This window comes from Aquarana catesbeiana, linkage group LG01 (genome assembly GCF_042186555.1).
Source record: "Aquarana catesbeiana isolate 2022-GZ linkage group LG01, ASM4218655v1, whole genome shotgun sequence".
Classification (NCBI taxonomy): Eukaryota; Metazoa; Chordata; class Amphibia; order Anura; family Ranidae; genus Aquarana; species Aquarana catesbeiana.
Window position 1 is genome coordinate 94,170,137 of NC_133324.1, and position 19,565 is coordinate 94,189,701.

Consider the following 19,565-nt stretch of genomic DNA (forward strand, 5'->3'; position numbering starts at 1 on the left):
CATTTCATTGCCACTTTATATTTAAAGTATCTAAAAATCCTAACAATGAACTTCTCTTATTTCATTCCCGTTAGCCTTTTAAACATATCAGTGAAATGGCTTTGCCAATTTGTTTAATAGGTGAAAAAAAATATCTGTTGGTGCAGCCAGAAATCTAATACTGTCCTGTGCACCATGCGTTATTATCTCAAGCAGTGTTATTAGCTCTGCCCAATTTTCCCTGTGAATTACAGAACAACCCTTATGTTATAGTGATGAGGAGAGCGGGAGGTATTCTTTATTTCAAGTACAGTACTTCTGCTTCTCCCTAGATACAGTAGAGTTTCATCCTAGGAAAGAAAGTATGTTACTGGCAGGATCACTTGGTGTGTGATTGCCTTAATCTGCTCTGTGCTCTGCAGGCTGCTGGTCTGGCTGCTTCCCCCCTGTTTTTTGGAGCTTTCCAGAACAGACTGGATGGAAGGGCTAGATAGGCAGCCTAAATATTTATACAGCCCCAGCCAGTCCCTGGAGAGGTCGTCCAGATGTTGGTTGGGGAGTGTATAAATGGTCCAGACCCCAGAGTTCTTGTCCAGGAGAAGATGTTCCCAGCCAGGGAATACCTGGACCCATAACCTGTTAGAAATTCTGTATATAGCCCTACTGAACAGACAGTGCACAGTCCACATAGGCTTTGCTGCTTAACTGCAGAAAGGAAACAGAAACTTTATTACAGAGAAAAGACATATTCCAAAATATGTATTCCAACAGGTTGTCACCAGGACAGGAAGTCAGGGGAACATTCAATAGGGACAGCACACACACAGGGTTTTTATTGCTGTCTGTGTCCCCATTTCAGATTTCCAATCACCTCCTGTGATAACATTGTCACTGGGACAGGAAGTGAGATGAAATTTCCCCATCAAGATCTCAGAAGCCAAGAAGAATTCTGACCCTTTTCCTCTCAAACAGAATCGCCAGTTGTGGCTGGAGTAGCATTTTAATAGCGGACTTGTTTGTTGTGTCAGTCCACCTAACATGGATTTCAGTAGTCGAAAATGCAGTTTGATTCGGGATTCGCTGAGAATGGAGCCAGGAATTATCCCAGGAGGTCTTCCTGCTGAAATACATGGAACTAACTTGACTCACCAGACACCACCTCCAACTGATGTAGCAGTTTTGTGTGGAGTGGAGTGGCCCCCTAAAGCACAGTCCTCTTATTTCACAGCCCTGAACCAAAAGGCAGACCTTAGAAAGTGTATGTGCACAACAGCATCTCAAACGTTCTCTTTTGTTCATCAGTCTTTAGTTATTTGTCAACTTTTTTTTTCACATTTTTTTTTTTTTTTACATGTATTGAACTGTGTTTCCTTTTTCAGAAATCCAGCATGCTGCTGCTTTGAATTTGCTGGGACAAGTATGCACATCAGGAGAGTCAGAGAAAATGAATGACTCCTTATCCGCATACTTGTTCTGGGTCAGCAATGGTAGCCTCCAAATATCTCATAGGAAAGTTTTCCTTTAAAATGGAATTATGGGCAAAATAATAATAATAATAAAAATGCATTAACCAGGCTCTAGGAATGGTTAGTCAATAAAAATCACACACGTACACATAAAGGTTAACCACTTGCCTAACAGGCACGTTCACCCCCTTCCTGCCCAGGCCAATTTTCAGCTTTCAGTGCTGTCATACTTGTCATAAACTGAATTACAATTGCATGGTCATGCAAGACTATCCATATGAAATTTTTATCTTTTTTTTGGAAACAGATCTTTATTTTGGTATTTAACGGCTTGCCAACCAGCCGCTACAGTTGTACTGAGGCAACATGGCTCGGCTGCGTGAATCGCCATCATATTACGTCGGTAACATACTTGGCCACTAGGGGGCGAGCGCTCACGCCCCCTGCTCGCCCACGGAGCCGAAGTGAGTGCCCGGCGGTTGCGATCACCGTCGGGCTCCCGCGATCGCTCGGGGCACACCGAGAACCAGGATCTATGTTTGTAAACACATAGTTTCCGGGTCTCTGAGGGGAGAACAGACAGATCGTCTGTTCATAAACAGTATGAACAACGATCTGTCATCTCCCCTACATAGTTCCCTCCCCCCTTCAGTTAGAACACACACTAGGGAACACAGTTAACCCCTTCACTGTCAGTGACATTTTTACAGTAATCAATGCATTTTCAAAGCACTGATTGCTGTATAAATGCCAATGGTCCCAAAAATGTGTCAAGTGTCCAATCTGTCCGCCATAATGTCGTAGTCCTGATAAAAAAAAAAAAAAAACGCAGATCGCTGCCATTACTAGTAAAAAAAAAAAATAATAATAAAAATGCCATAAAACTATCCCCTATTTTGTAAATGCTATAGCTTTTGTGCAAACCAATCAATAAACGCTTATTGCGATTTTTTTTTTTTTTTACCAAAAATATGTAGAAGAATACATATCGGCCTAAACTGAGGAAAAAAATAGTTTTTTTAGAGCCCTTGCACACTGGGGCGGTTTGCAGGCGCTATTGCACTAATAATAGCGCCTGCAAACCGCCCCGAAAGTGACGCTGCTTTCATTCCAGTGTGCAAGCCCCGAGGGCTTGCACACTGGAGCGATGCGCTGGCAGGACGGTAAAAAAAGTCCTGCCAGCAGCATCTTCGGAGCGGTGAAGGAGCGGTGTGTATACCGCTCCTTTACCGCTCCTGCCCATTGAAATCAATGGGACGGCGCGGCTATACCGCCGGCAAAGCGCCTCTGCAGAGGCGCTTTGCGGTGGTATTTAACCCTTTCTCGGCCGCTAGCGGGGGGTAAAACCGCCCCGCTAGCGGCCGCATACCGACGGTAAAACGCCGCTAATAATAGCGGCGTTTTACCGCCGACGCCGCCCCCCACCCCAGTGTGCAAGGGCTCTTATATATTTTTGGGGGATATTTATTATAGCAAAGAGTAAAAAATACTGTGTTTTTTTCAAAATTGACGATCCTTTTTTGTTTATATCGCAAAAAATAAAAACCGCAGAGGCGATCAAATACCACCAAAAGAAAGCTCTATTTGTGGGAAAAAAAGGACATCAATTTTGTGTGGGTGCAACGTCGCACGCCCGCGCAATTGTCAGTTAAAGCGACGCAGTGCCGAATAGCAAAAAGTGCTCTGGTCAGGAAGGGGGTAAAATCTTCCGGGGCTGAAGCGGTTAATCACCGCTGGGTTTTTATATTTTTGCTAAACAAACAAAAGACATTTGTCTTAGTTTCTGCTATAAAATTTTGCAAATAAGTATTGTTTCTTCTTCACGGATGAGCGCTGATGAGGCTGCACTGATGTTCGCTGATGAGGCTGCACTGATGTGCGCTCATGAGAACTGATAAGCTGCACTGATGATCATGTACTGAATGCCTTGCTGGTTATCGGCTCTCCTTTTCTTACACAAACACAGCGTGTAAGGAAAGGAGAGCTGATAACCGGCAAGTCTGTTTATGTGTGATTAGCTGTGATTGGATACAGATGATCACATGGTAAAGGGCCCTTTACCCTGAACTGTGATAAACTGTGTCTAATGAACTTAGCGGTCGCAGAATGAATCCAATGATGCATGCCCCAAAACCAGAGCAGGCAAAATCGCGTACATATACATGATTTCACCTGCACGTGCTGCACAGTCACAGTATATGTACTGGGACTGGTCAACAAGTGGTTAAACATAGTCAATACTGATTGTGAGAGTGAAGTTCCGCTTTCATGTTTTTTTCTGTTGCCGGAGTTGCACCTCCTCTGATCAATTTATTACTAGCTAAAACACTGGATTCACAACTGTTTATTCCGGTGCATTGTGTTCAATTGAATGAGCTGCCAACACATAACAAGAGAAAAAAAAACAGACCGCACCATTTCTTCTGATTTAGCGCACCACAATGGATGTGCAATGTGCTGTACTGCAATGCATGAGTGTCAGAGGTGCACTGGATAATGTGTTGGGCTACCATAGACAATGGATGGCTCTCCAACATGCTAACATTGCAGTAATGCATGATTACTACTCTTTATTATATAAATTAAAGGACTCGACCGTATCAACACCAGATAGATCCAGTTACCCCCAACTTTCTGATTATATTCATAATACCGGCTTACCCAATTTTTCGGAGGAGAAGGCAAAGAGCCTTCTGACTCCTTTCTTATTGGAAGAAGTTACTCAGGTCATCAAATCCCTGAAACCAGGTATAAGGACAGATTTCAAGGTACTTTTTATAAGCAATTTGGAGATATTTTTAATCCCGTCCTGTGTAATCTTTATACTGAAATTAAGTCCGATTGTCCATTTACTAAACAGGCACAGGAGGCACATATTACTCTTATAGCAAAACCAGAAAAGGATCCTACGCAATGTTCTAGCTATAGGCCCATTTCTTTAATAAACGTGGACCTAAAAATTTTTGCTAAACTATTTGCGTCTACAAACCATGATCCCCTCTTTAATAGGGATAGACCAGGTGGGAATTGTACCAAATGGAAGCTCGTGATAATATCCTAAAGACAAGCCTTTTGATACATTGCTCGGAGATCAAAGAGCCCGCTCTGTCTTCTATCTCTAGATTAGGGATGAGAGCTTGATGTTCGGGTCGAACATCGGGTGTTTGGCCGTTCACAAAACAGCGAACATTATGGAGCGTTCGCAGGAAATTCGAGCGCCGCGGAATGCCCCATAATGCACTGTGAGATTGCAGTGCATTGCTGTATGATGATTGGCCAAAGCATGCACCTGACCTGCATGCTTTGGCCAATCACAGCGCCCTCTGCTTGTGAAGGAATGTGATGTAGATAATAATAATCTGAAAATGTCTATTTTCTTATGTGCATACATATTTTTCTCCTTACTCATTATATAAGTATATAGGTTTGCTCTGTTCCTATATTTTCTCAAGATGGCGGGTACCCCCTACATCCCACACATCAGAAGAACGCGGAACTGAAGATAAAACCAAGGACAGCCAAACCTTGTTATGAAGATTCTCCATCTTCTTTTCTATCTTAACCAATGAGATGTACCTATTAGACTAACATAGCAATGACGTATTTTTGTGTATAAAACATTAGCACCGCCTTGAATAAATCAGAAGTGTAACAAGTAATGCTGCTGTGAGCATGTCTCAGAGAGTCTTACTTTAATATGCATGCATATCAACACATTCCAATTACAGACAGCAGCAGATAACCTTGAGCTCTTAATCATATCCTTAACATGCTAAGAGAGCCATAATCGGCCAAAGGCAGGGTGCCTTTGGCCAATCATGGCTCAGGGGGACTAAGTCCACGTCCCACACTATATAAGGCAGCTTACATGGCGGCCCTGTGTAGTGTTGTTGGCGTGGACAGAGAGATAGCTTGAGTTACATTAAGCAGGCAGGTTATTCAGTTAGTGGAAGTGTATTTGATATATTTATATACAGTCAGTCTAATATATATATATATATATATATATATATATATATATATATATATATATATATATATATATATACAGTGGGGACGGAAAGTATTCAGACCCCCTTAAATTTTTCACTCTTTGTTATATTGCAGCCATTTGCTAAAATCATTTAAGTTCATTTTTTTTCCTCATTAATGTACACACAGCACCCTATATTGACAGAAAAACACAGAATTGTTGACATTTTTGCAGATTTATTAAAAAAGAAAAACTGAAATATCACATGGTCCTAAGTATTCAGCCCCTTTGCTGTGACACTCATATATTTAACTCAGGTGCTGTCCATTTCTTCTGATCATCCTTGAGATGGCTCTACACCTTCATTGGAGTCCAGCTGTGTTTGACTATACTGATTGGACTTGATTAGGAAAGCCACACACCTGTCTATATAAGACCTTACAGCTCACAGTGCATGTCAGAGCAAATGAGAATCATGAGGTCAAAGCAACTGCCTGAAGAGCTCAGAGACAGAATTGTGGCAAGGCACAGATCTGGCCAAGGTTACAAAAAAAATTCTGCTGGTCTTAAGGTTCCTAAGAGCACAGTGGACCCTTCCTAGAGCTGGCCGTCAGGCCAAACTGAGCTATCGGGGGAGAAGAGCCTTGGTGAGAGACATGAAGAAGAACCCAAAGATCACTGTGGCTGAGCTCCAGAGATGCAGTCGGGAGATGGGAGAAAGTTGTAGAAAGTCAACCATCATTGCAGCCCTCCACCAGTCGGGGCTTTATGGCAGAGTGGCCCGACGGAAGCTGCTCCTCAGTGCAAGACACATGAAAGCCCGCATGGAGTCTGTTAAAAAACACCTGAAGGACTCCAAGATGGTGAGAAATAAGATTCTCTGGTCTGATGAGACCAAGATAAAACCAGGCACTGCTCATCACCTGTCCAATATAGTCCCAACAGTGAAGCATGGTGGTGACAGCATCATGCTGTGGGCATCTTTCAGCTGCAGGGACAGGATGACTGGTTGCAATCGAATGAAAGATGAATATGGCCAAGTACAGGTATATCCTGGACGAAAATCTTCTCCAGAGTGCTCAGGACCTCAGACTGGCCGAAGGTTTACCTTCCAACAAGACAATGACCCTAAGCACACAGCTAAAATAATGAAGGAGTGGCTTCACAACAACTCCGTGACTGTTCTTGAATGGCCCAGCCAGAGCTCTGACTTAAACCCAATTGAACATCTCTGGAGAAACCTAAAAATGGCTGTCCACCAACGTTTACCATCCAACCTGACAGAACTGGAGAGGATCTGCAAGGAGGAATGGCAGAGGATCCCCAAATCCAGGTGTGAAAAACTTGTTGCATCTTTCCCAAAAAGGCTCATGGCTGTATTAGATCAAAAGGGTGCTTCTACTAAATACCGAGCAAAGGGTCTGAATACTTAGGACCATGTGATATTTTAGTTTTTCTTTTTTAATAAATCTGCAAAAATGTCAACAATTCTGTGTTTTTTTGTCAATATGGGGTGCTGTGTGTACATTAATGAGGAAAAAAAAATGAACTTAAATGATTTTAGCAAATGGCTGCAATATAACAAAGAGTGTAAAATTTAAGGGGGTCTGAAGATTATCCCTGTTTTTATTAATTTTGGGGATTATGTAAAATACTGGAAGATTATAATCACTCACAGACAGATAATCCATTTCCTTTTTAGATAGGAGGTCGACATCAAATGCCCAGTGGAGTCTATCATTAATAAGCTGAACCAAAGGGACAAAGGGGTTGTAGTTAAAGTGGTGTTCCAGCCGCGAAAAAAAAAAATTAAAGTCAGCAGCTACAAACACTGTAGCTGCTGACTTTAAATAAGTAGACTTACCTCTCCTGGGTGCCCGCGATGTTGGCCGCCCGAGGCCGACCCATCCCTCGGCTCTCGGGTCCCGGCACCGCCATCCTAACTAAGGGAAACAGGCAGTGGAGCCTTGCGGCTTCACTGCCAGCTTCCTACTGCGCACGCGCGAGCGGTGCTCTGTGAATGGCCCCGTGGTTTTCTGGGAACACACACAGTTCCCAGAAGGCAACGGGGCCACTCACTGAGGAACAGGACACGCCGCGGAATAGAAAGAGGCAGATTAGGAAGACTGCCTAGCAACAAGGGTTTGAGGTAAGTAATTTTTTTTTTTTTTCCACGTTTTTTTTTAAATTTTTTGCAGATTTTTGGTGCAATTTTTTTTTTTTAGGGTGGCCCTCCACTTTAAGTTTTTTATATGTCTGTCCGTCTGAGAGCAGGCGATGTACCTCTCTCTCATACATATCAGCAGACAACAAAACTACATTCCCTCCCTTGTCACTCTGTTTGATGATAACTTTGCCGGCTTCTTGTCGTTCTTTTAATGCCCTATGTTCGTCACCTGAAAGATTATTTTCCTTGATTTTCTCCTAGTCCAATCTTTCCAGATCCTCCTTTACCAAATCAAGGAAAATACTTAAAGTGGAGTTCCACCCACTTTTACAACTCGTCAGCATCCCTCACTAAACTGTGCACTGTAAACAAATTGGATATTTTTAAATTTTTTTTTCTCAGCACCTACTGTATATCTGCTGTATTCATTTTTCACTTCCTCCTCCCTGGCCGCGGCCCATCGCATCATTTCCTGTTTGCAATGCCTTCTGGGAAGGGCCAGCAACTTCCTCTGACACTGCCGTTGCTATGGAAACCTGACCTAAAACCTATTACACTGCTTGTGCTGCACTAAGCATGTGCGAGATCTGCAAGGATGAGATCCAGGAAGAAATACAATCTGGCTTCAGATGCCCACACTTAAGATGGCCACGGCCTGCTGTAAGTTTACAAAATAACAAACTACTGCTATAAACTAACAAAACAGACCTTAGTTTACAGACTATCTTTACTAGAATACAATAAGCTTGTGTATTATAGAGGTATTTTTATTTAAAAAGTATCATTTCCGGCCGGAACACCACTTTAATCTTTTGTTTTTTCTAAATTGGGGCATATTCACTGAACAAATTTTTAGACCAGCATTTCTTTTCCAGCTAAGGGGCTTTACTACCTCCTCATCCTCTGACAAATCTCCTCCTTCCTCCAGTAGAGATACCAATTCTTCGATGGCTTTTGTATCATTAGGGTCACTTTCACTAATTACTGCCTTTGTATCAGTTGGTCTCTCCGAATACAGCAATTTGAAATAGACCCTTCTCAGAAAAAGATTCAGGTCCTTGAATACCTCAAAATGATCCATGCTGCTGGAAGGGGAGAAAGACAGCCCTCTACTTTATAGATCAATATGTCTTTTCTCAAGTACAAAATTAGATAAATTAATAATTTTAAGATCCTCAATTTTTAAATGTTCCACCATCGGGTACTCTATTTGGGTTGTTTTTGGCTTCTGGTAGCTGTGCGTTCTAATTTCGGTTGCCCTTCTCATGTTAGCCGTTTTCCTTTTCCTTGATTCCTTCCTCCTCCTGTTGTTCCTTGTTTGCCTCCTTTCAGAATACTCCTGGGGAGAGGGGGTGCTTCCTCTGATTCCAGGAGTTCCTGTTCTAAAAAAGTAACCGTGTGTGGTGAATCGTCTTCGCTTCCTGAAGTTTGACCTCCTGATTCACTACCTGACCTCATGGGGTATTTTTGATTGGCGTGATCGACTTCTACCTCTTTTAATAGTGAGTTTAAAAATCTCATTTCTGGCCCAGTCATCTACATCCCTCTTGAATTTATTCTGTTTAGTTTTTTTTTTTTTTTTTTTTTGTGAAGGGGAATCTGGGTAGGGGAGTTAATGGGGAGAATTTTTGAGTATAGTGGTTTTAAGATGTTATGTCTTTTTGTCTTTAAGTTAATTGTTGTCTGATTGTGTGAGAACGCAGTACGTCGGTGGTCGGGCACCTATATGCGCCGCCTCTGATGTACCTTAATTTTTCATCAATAAAGTTTAATATTTTGTGCAATAGACTGTGGTTGATCCTCCAAATTTTTACCGCTCTTGAGACATATCTTTGTTCTCAATTCTCTAGTCCTAAGGAATGGAAGAATAGACCATTCAGAGATCCATGACTGCTGGATAACAGATGTTGTACACCCTTATCAACACCCCTCTTAACTTTCTACTCCCAATGAACCAGACCACACCGAACTCTGGAGTAAAAAAGGCCGTAGCAGCCTACTTTATTTAACACACAATATATTTATAACTTTCTTATAAACTCTGTTATCAAAACAATAAACAAGAAAACATCTGTTATTCCATGAAAGAACTTTAAACTAAAGAGCGTTGGTCTGCGCTATCACTTAAACTCATTCTGATGGTCATCACCCATGTAGCACTGCGGTACTTATCCAAATATCTCAACTAGGCCTCAAGCCGACAAGCTGGCTCAGAGACTACCAATTCCCGCAGTTCCCCGTTATCACTTCCCGGCTAACCTCCGTTAACCGGGAACCAAAAACATCCGGATCCATAACAACGTTAGATCCCCCACTTACTTTTTCCATCTTCCTTCCCTTGCACAGACCAACGTCCGCTACTGCCACGACGATTCATACTTCACCACCTGTTGAAAACAAACAAGAACGTCCCCCAGACCTACCATTAACCTAGCAACAAGAAAGGGAGGGTGGGTGGGAACTTTCCTCCAGTTTTCTGTTAACCCCTCCCCACAAGTTAACCTTTTTATATAACCCCTCCCTTCCTGTCCCTCCCCCTCGGCTCCATTTTAACCATCCCTTCCCCACACTGCTACCACCGTCATGCACGCCCTGCACTTAACGCATTGCATGCTGCATTTTCGGGCTTTTCTTGACTGCTGGATAACAGATGTTGTACACCCTTATCAACACCCCTCTTAACTTTCTACTCCCAATAAACCAGACCACACTGAACTCTGGAGTAAAAAAGGCCGTAGCAGCCTACTTTATTTAACACAATATATATTTATAACTTTCTTATAAACTCTGTTATCAAAACAAGAAAACATCTGTTATTCCATGAAAGAACTTTAAACTAAAGAACGTTGGTCTGCTCTATCACTTAAACTCATTCTGATGGTCATCACCCATGTAGGACTGCGGTGCTTATCCAAATATCTCAACTAGGCCTCAAGCCGACAAGCTGGCTCAGAGACTAACAATTCCTGCAGTGCCCCGTTATCACTTCTCGGCTAACCTCCGTTAACCGGCAACCAAAAACATCCGGATCCATAACAACGTTAGATCCCCCACTTACTTTTTCCATCTTCCTTCCCTTGCACAGACCAACGTCCGCCACCGCATCCCACGAGTAATACCTTACTCTTGGATGCCCCTCCATACCCGAATAGCTCGCTGTATTCCATCCTGTAATCCTAAAGTCCACAAATCTATCCCCACATCATTAAGGTGGACCCCATCAGGTCTCAAATACCTCCACGTTTCGAACTCCAATTCGGGATGTCTAATTGCTAAGCAACCATTGCGTACCATAAATTTGCTCACCTCCCTATTAATCTTTTTTCTAGCCCGATTTACACCGTCCACCGACCTGGCCATTCTCCAAGATGTCCGAGCCACCATATCCGACCATATCAAAATAGTCTTGGGGAATAATTCCATCAAGCGCCACAAATCACCCTTGATATCGCGCGTGATGTCTACCATGGATCTGATACCTAGGTCATTGCCGCCAACGTGTAGAACTAACACGTCAGGTGGTCCTTCCCTCAGGGCATACTTCTGTACCTCAGGAAACAATCTACCCCATAGCATTCCCGGTATCCCCAACCACTTAATAGAAACCTCCCTTTTTTCAAAACCTAACTGTCTGCCCTCCCAAGGAGCATCCCCCCTTCTTGCCCCCCAACACACATAAGAATGGCCCATAATCCAGACCATTCCAGGCGCCGACCCTGTAATTAGAGAAGACAAGAAAAACTCTACTCAAACACTATCCTAAAATAAAAACCTTATATAACTAAACATAATCACAGTACTACTCCCCTAGAGTACTCCTAACCCTACCACCAAATGAGGCCTAACGTAAGATTGGAACCTGTTCGATTACCACCGTCCAATTCGTTTCACCGCCTCCACATCTAGCCCATTCTTGGCTGCTTCAGTAGCCGCTCCTATCCGAAAAGAGTGGGATGAAAATTCCCTGTCCCGTAATCCCACACCCCGCAGGCATCTTCTAAAAACTGTTACGAACTGAAACCTAGATAAAAAACTCCCGTCCAAGTGTACTAAAAAAGGGCCTTGTAAATATGGACGAACTTGCAAGAATTCCTCTACCGTGCCCACCGGGCACAGGCAAGATCCCTGAATCGGGTAAACTTTCACTACCCTGCCTCTCCCTGCCTGATCTGTCTTTGACCTCTTGATAACCAACGTTAAACTTGCACGCTCCAACTGAACTTCCTGCCATCCCAATCCTCCTTGAACTGTTTTTGCCGGGCTAACCAGTTCGCTTATCCTGAATGCTCCGAAAAATGCCAGTACAAACGCTACCTTAAACAAAGTGACTTCATACTCTGAAGAGCATACGTCACCCAACTTTGCTACAATACTCCCCAAAATCTCAAAAGTCACCGGTCTTCTGGAATCACGCTTGATTCCCCGCCTCCTATATCCCTTTAGCGCTTGACGCACCCAAAAATCTTTCGTGACATCCTGCTGACCCTGTAGCTTAAAAAGAAAAGCCAACCCCGCTAACTGCGTATTTAAAACAGCTACTGACGCACCCTCCTCCATTTTCCTTGCCACGTAGTATAGCAACAACAAATGCAAAGACCTCTCTGACAGTTCCTCGCCGATTCCCTGTATGAAAACCATCCACTCCCTCCATACCTTGGAGTACGCTGCCCATGTGGCCCCACTTACCGACTGCTGAATCCATCCCGCGATGACGCCAAAGGTATCTCCCACAGCCACTCGGGACAAGGCACCCCCTGTTGCTCCGCTTCCGGCGCCAACTCTCGGAACCTGTCCCACTGGAAGCGAGATAACGCATCAGCGACCACATTCTCCACCCCCGGTAAGTGAACGGCATGAATATACACGTTCAATTGCAAACATCTTAATACTAAATGCTGCAACAACTTGATCACTGGCGGAGATGATGCTGTCACCCTATTTATCACTTGCACCACCCCTAAATTGTCCCCGTGGAAACGCACCTTCAGATCCCTGAAAGATGTGCCCCATAGTTCCACTGCCAGCACAACTGGAAACAATTCCAGTAAAACCAAGTTTTGTGTAAAACCCTCATCTATCCATGACTGAGGCTAAGGACCTGCACTCCACCGGCCTTGAAAGAATGCCCCAAAACCCGTGGACCCTGCCGCATCCGTGAAGAGTTCCAGGTCAAAATTACTGACCGGTCCTGACATCCACATCGCCCTTCCATTGAAGGATTCCAAAAAGGTATGCCATACCCGTAAATCCTCCCTGTGCGATTTGACTAATCGCACAAAACGCCTTAGTGATTGTACACCACTCGTGCTAGCCGCCAGCCGGCGGCTGAACACTCTACCCATCGGTAGTATGCGACAAGCAAAATTCAGCTTTCCTAAAACCGATTGAAGCGTTCTCAGTTGCACCTTCCTCAAACCCATTAACCCTGCGATCTCTTTTTTCAAATCTTCCAATTTGTCTGCCGGTAACCTACATTCCATGGCCTCTGAATCCAGTACAATGCCTAGGAACGTGATGACCGTACAAGGTCCCTCCGTCTTTTCATCAGCCAATGGAATGCCGAATCTGTCGGCGACATGCTGTAATGTCGCCAATAACACCGCACGGATTCTAGATGAAGCCGGCCCTATGCATAAGAAATCATCCACGTAGTGAATTATTGAATTCACTCCTGACACGTCCCTTACTACCCATTCCAAGAAAGAGCTGAATTGCTCAAATATCGCACACGATATTGAGCAACCCATCGGTAGGCATTTGTCCACATAAAACTCCCCTTTCCAGTGGCACCCCAGTAACCTGAAACTATCCGGGTGTACTGGCAGCAGCCGAAAAGCAGATTCGACATCCGCCTTGGCCATCAAAGCTCCTTTTCCGTAACGGCGCACCCACCCCACGGCGGCATCAAATGACGTATAAGTCACTGAGCACGCCTCCTGATCAATGGCATCATTCACTGATCCCCCTTTCGGGAAGGATAAGTGGTGAATGAGCCTGAATTTGTTGTGCTCCTTCTTGGGCACAACCCCTAGTGGTGAAACCACCAAATCTGCAAATGGTGCCACCTGGAAAGGACCACCTATTCTCCCCATTGCAACCTCCTTTGCCAGCTTCACGGAAACCACTTCCGGATGTTGCAATGCGGATCGTAAATTTTTGGGCACCTGGGGAACAATCTTCATCTCGCATGGTATTCTAAAGCCCACCGAGAAACCCTCTTCCAGTAACTTCGCTGCTTGGCTGTCGGGATACTTACCGAGAAACGGCCGCATCCTTTCCACTTTCACCGGAGTCCTCCCTTTTGTTCCCAACATCCCCGGTTCTACCTTTTCCCTGCTTACAGCATCTAGATGCTGGATGCGTCCCCCCGCAACCTGAGCACTCGTGCTTATACTTACATGACGCACCAAACTTACAGGCTTCGGTGTTGTATTGCCAACAAACCCCCTTTCTGGTTCCAGCCGAATGTCCCAGGGCCGAAGGTCCACCGGCTCCTCCCTGAAAAAACTGGTGCGGAGCCCTCGTCGTCGTCATCAAACGCATCCACAAGCTAATGTCCTTGTGGTCCCAACGCAGCTCTGGACGTATCGCTCTCCGCTGTCTAAACTGCTCGTCGTATCTCAGTCAGCCCGTGCCGCCATACACTCTATAAGCTTCCCCTATCGCATCCTGATAGCAGAACAATGCTGAACATTGCTCCGGGTGCCTCTCCCCTATCACACTAGCCATAATTGCGAACGCCTGCAACCAGTTTGCAAATGTCCTAGGGATCAGCCGATATCTCCTCTTCTCTTCCTCCTCCTTCTTTGAGCTGTCTGGTTTAACTCTATGCAAGTTAAATTTCTCCAAAGGTAGTAGTGAAAATATTTCCACATACACACCTTTCCACAACTTCTCCCGCACCTCCTGTTTCAAGTGTGCTCCTAAAGGCCCCTCGTAGCACACATACACCTCGCAACGCGCCGCATCCGCCAGCCTGGTTATATCCTGCCTCTCTGCTGTCTCCGCAGCTTTTTCCTTCCCCTGCGTAGCGTCACTAACCATGGACTCCAGGGCGGGTACCGCTACCGCAGCCATTACTGTAGGCGCCCCCACCCCCGCTACATTACCGCTGCCCCCCGCTGGCGGGACCCACGCAGCTGCCAGGCCCCCCGCAGCACGCTCTCCTGCCTCAAACCTCTGCACCAACTCCTTAATGCCTTCCAAAAAACCCAATAAACCTGAGCCCCCCACCCTGTACTTTCCTCAGGCCTACTAAAGTCCTGTCTTACCCTGCTTCCCCCTTCCAACCCCAATTGCTGGGACTTACCGGGCTGCACAGGTGTTGCCCCATCAGCCGACCTTCTGCTCTCCTCCTCGTCCGTGCTCCTGGAAAGGGGGGCCGCCTCCTCTTCCGATCCGGACGTCTCCTCGAGCTCGCTTGGGACCCTCTCTCCTTCTTCTATGGCCGAAAGCCCGCCAGGCCTGGTGACCTTGGCTGCCGCCGTCTTCTCCATCCTTTCCCGCCTCCTCGCCGCGTAACCACCCGCTGACTTTTGGACAGCCTTTGCCGGGCGGGTGTTGGATACCGCAGCCCTGTAGGCCACCGCAGCCCTGTAGGCCTCTGCTCCTCCTGTTTGCCGCCCGCGTCTGCCTCTGTCATCCCTCTGATTGTCCCCTGCCGCAGGATTAGCCAGCCTGGGGACAGTTGCATTTGTTCTGGCCGCAGTAATGTTGTGACCCACCGCCGTCATCCTGGGGGCGGGGCTCGCGCTCCTCGCTCTTCCTCCTCTATTAAGCCTGCCATGCGTGCCCGCTCTCTCCCTGCTCAGTGCCGCCGGGGCCTGCGACGTCTCCTCCGCTCGCTCTGCCTGTCTTCCGCTTGGCAGGTGGACATCCCTGCACCTCTTCAGCATTCCTCCGCCATAGTCTCTGAGCCGCCATAGAGCGTTCCGGGGAGAAGCGCTCAGGCGGCCTGGATCTCCTAGCTCTGACGCTGCTTCTCTCTCCCACACTCGGTTGTTGCACTGCCCAGTCCACGACTGCCCCGATCTCTTCTTGTAGCCACGCAGTGCCTCTCACCGCCGCCTCCGCACGCAGTTGGGCCATGAGACGCTTCACTTCGGCCATGCTGCACAGAACTTTCCTCCAGTTTTCTGTTAACCCCTCCCCACAAGTTAACCTTTTTATATAACCCCTCCCTTCCTGTCCCTCCCCCTCGGCTCCATTTTAACCATCCCTTCCCCACACTGCTACCACCGTCATGCACGCCCTGCACTTAACGCATTGCATGCTGCATTTTCGGGCTTTTCTTTATCGGGTTAACATAGTCTAGCAACAGCTTGTGTTTAGCATATGAATTCCATGTTCATGTGATAATGTGATGGGGTATAAAACAGTTGAGCACATCAATAATGTTAATTTGTTATTACCAAAGCAGATTTGGCAACTGAGAACTGTGTGAGCGATACATGAGTACTCTGAGGGCTGAGAATAACCACCACCATGTGCATGTGTTATCTTGATTGGCTGAATCATGGGAACAGTGTGTCACTGTGCTAATGGTATGCAGAGAGATGCATTAATCCTCCTGCCAACAGAATAAAAAGCCACAAACAAGCCTTTCAAAGCTATTTTCTTTTTACATGATGAGTGGATCCCTTCTTGAACCATGTGATAATTAAAGGTTCAGTCCGTATAAAACTGATATTTCTGTTTTTGTTAGATGATGGAGAGAAAAATCTGGCCAATAAAGACATGTCATTCACCAAACATTCATATGTTTTAAATAATTAGGGCTTTTTCTGGCCAGGGGGTGGTAAAACAAGTAGCTGAGCTGTGGTTTTAGCACCTGCCGTGGCCGAAGCATAGAGCTTTCTTTTGGTGGTATCTGATCACCTCTTTGGTTTTTATTGTTTTGTGTGATAAGCAAAAAAAGATCGACAATAAAGAAAAAAAATAAAAATAAAAAATGTGTATATATATATATATATATATATATATATATATATATAATATATATTTTTTTTTTTTTCATACTTTCTGCTATAAAACATATCCAGTAAAAAAATCTAATCTAGTCTTCATCAGTTTAGGCCAGTATGTATTCTGACACATATTTTTGGTAAAATCTCAATAAGCGTATATTGATTGGTTTGTGCAAAAGTTATAGCGTCTACAAACTATGGGATTTATTTTTGGAATTTTAATTTTTTTTACTAGAAATGGCAGCGATCAGTAGCGGACAAATTGGACACCTAACTGACACTTTTTTGGGACCTGTGACACTAATGCCATCAGTGCTACAGATTATGCACTGTCACTGTTCTAATGACACTGGCTGGGAGAGGTTAACATCAGGGGCAATCAAAGGGTTGAATGTGTTCCTAGGGAGTGCCTGCTAACTGTGTGGGGGTGCTTGTACTGTGGGAAGACAGAGATCCGTGTTCCTGCTTAGCACAGCCTTCCCTTGTCACAGAACAGCGATCTGCCTTGTTTACATAGGCAGATCGCCGTACTGCCTGTGTCCTGAATGATCGGCGGGACCCACTGAATGGATTGCACACAGCAGGATTGGGTCGCCAGCAGTGCGCACCCCAGACCCCGGAAGTGCAGAATCATGTACAGATAAGTGAATCTGCCCAGAGCAGCCGCCCTGTCGCAGTAAATGTACGTGGGGCGTTTGACATCTGGTTACCCAGTAAAGTGACCAGTCTCAGGTGATAACACACAGATGAAACAAATCCTCCTGCATCTGTTGTATCTGTTTATCTGCAGTCATCTCTTCAGCTGTTCAAAGTCCAGAGGGCAGAGAGCTGAAATTTCACACAGTACAGGGCTGAGGCTGTCAATCACAGAGTGTGTGCTGCTAGATCCCTCCCCTGTCACCTTTTTTTTCTTGGTGTCAGGAAAACATGTCAGAAGTGACTCATGCTGATAGTAGAGGAAAGAAGCAGCAGACAGAAATTACACTTAGTGCTCCGGATTGAGACAAGTATAGACTATAGAGGGATATGCTTTGTTCATATTTCATGTCTGAGGTTTACAATCACTTTAACAATAAAATTTAAAAAAAAACATTCTCACATTGAGATTCTATCTTAAACAAATAAAGGAAAGTTTTATTAACTTATTAGCAGAGGTGACATCAAGCGCTGTATCTCACTTGTAAAAAGGCAGAGCTTGGCCTTTACCAGACCTGCACCTAATGATTTCCTCCTGGACAAGACAACAGATCAAGGTTTAGCACAATCGAATGGCCTTGTGCCACGCTCTGAGTTGAATCTAATTACACAGTCAGCACACGAATATGAGACAGTCGATATCCTTTCCCTGAAGCCAAGCGCTCTTTATAGGATTTAGGAGGCAGCAAGCATGCCAAGAGCAGCTCAGCCAGTTATTTACCGACCACATCTGTGTATGTTATGAGCAAAATGTGTCTTTGGACCTGACTCTGACATTATCAGGAATATCCGTTGCCCTGTTAGAATTATAATGCAATCGTACAAGATAATAGGGTTACAAACAGCACACAGCGATGATGATTTTTATTACCTGTTTAATCATTGAAGAGGGATGTTTGTTTTCTAGTCTCTTAATAAGAACATTGGGTGCTGCAGGGACTAGGTCTGTAGCCTGTGAATCAGAGCCGTTATTATTGTCCGAAATACTTTTTTTTTTTTTTGTGTATCTGTGGATTGTTTGATATGCCTTTGAAAATATTCTAAAGTCATGCTCAGTTTCCAGATAATAGCAGGTCATTTGGTAAGGACGCAGTGTGAGACGTCATGTCAGCTCCCCCTAGTGGAAGGGTATGACTACAACAAGTTACCACCCCTATAAAACAGGATGTTGAATCGATGGTGTAAAAGGATGTGGGGGGGGGTCCTCAGTAGATGACAGACTCCGCAATAGCATGCAATGCCAATCGGCAGCAAGCTAGGCCAACAGACTATTAGCATCTACCACTTTACAAAACTGGCGCAAGAAAAAACAAATGCAGGTGCCTCTGAGTTAGCCTGTAAAGTGTGTATTTAATAAAAACACATAGTAACTTAAATCTAGGTAAACAAGGAATGGTACATCTGTGGGTAAACACTCTGTGGGGCATCCATCACACTGGTCAGTAGAAGGTATGCTGTCTCAGCCACTCTGTGGGCTCTCCCGGCCGGCAGGAAGATGGTATGATGGTGCAGAGCTGGAGAAAGGCTTGGAACACTTCCTGGATCGCAGTGCTGAAGGGGATGACCCCACAGGCCTGATCGCGACATGTTTCTGGGCTGGCGCACCCTGGTGGTGGGAGGAATGCGCGCTCCTTTTTCAAGCTGGTTCAGATGAGCTGGATGTACTAGTATTTATATATACCTAGTGCTGCCATCTAGTGGAAAGTTCATATTGCTACAGGCAGCATTTTTAGTAAACATTAAACAATAAATGGATAGAGGCAAAATACATTCTTGGATAGAAAAAAATACACACACACACACATGTATATTCCACATATTCCATATGTGCACCCCCCCCCCCCTTTTTTTCTGCAGGACATCATAGTCTGTCATGTGATCCATGAGCATGACATACATTGGGGGTGGTGGGATTCCCAGAGCAGTAATGGTATTTCAGATATACCTAATTACAATCTAAAAGCCCCCCCCCTTCTTTTCCTAAAATGTACTATATATTGCTAGTGTGATATAATTTCCATCTATATTACATTATATTTATTTCCATATCACAAATGCATATTGCCATTGTCTTTTTAAATGCACGTATGGAATATGTGGAATATACGTGTGTGTGTGTGTGTGTGGTTTTTTTCTATCCAAGAATGTATTTTGCCTCTATCCATTTATTTAATGTTTACTAAAAATGCTGCCTGTAGCAATATGAACTTTTCACTAGATGGCAGCACTAGGTATATATAAATACTAGTACATCCAGCTCATCTGAACCAGCTTGAAAAAGGAGCGCGCATTCCTCCCACCACCAGGGTGCACCAGCC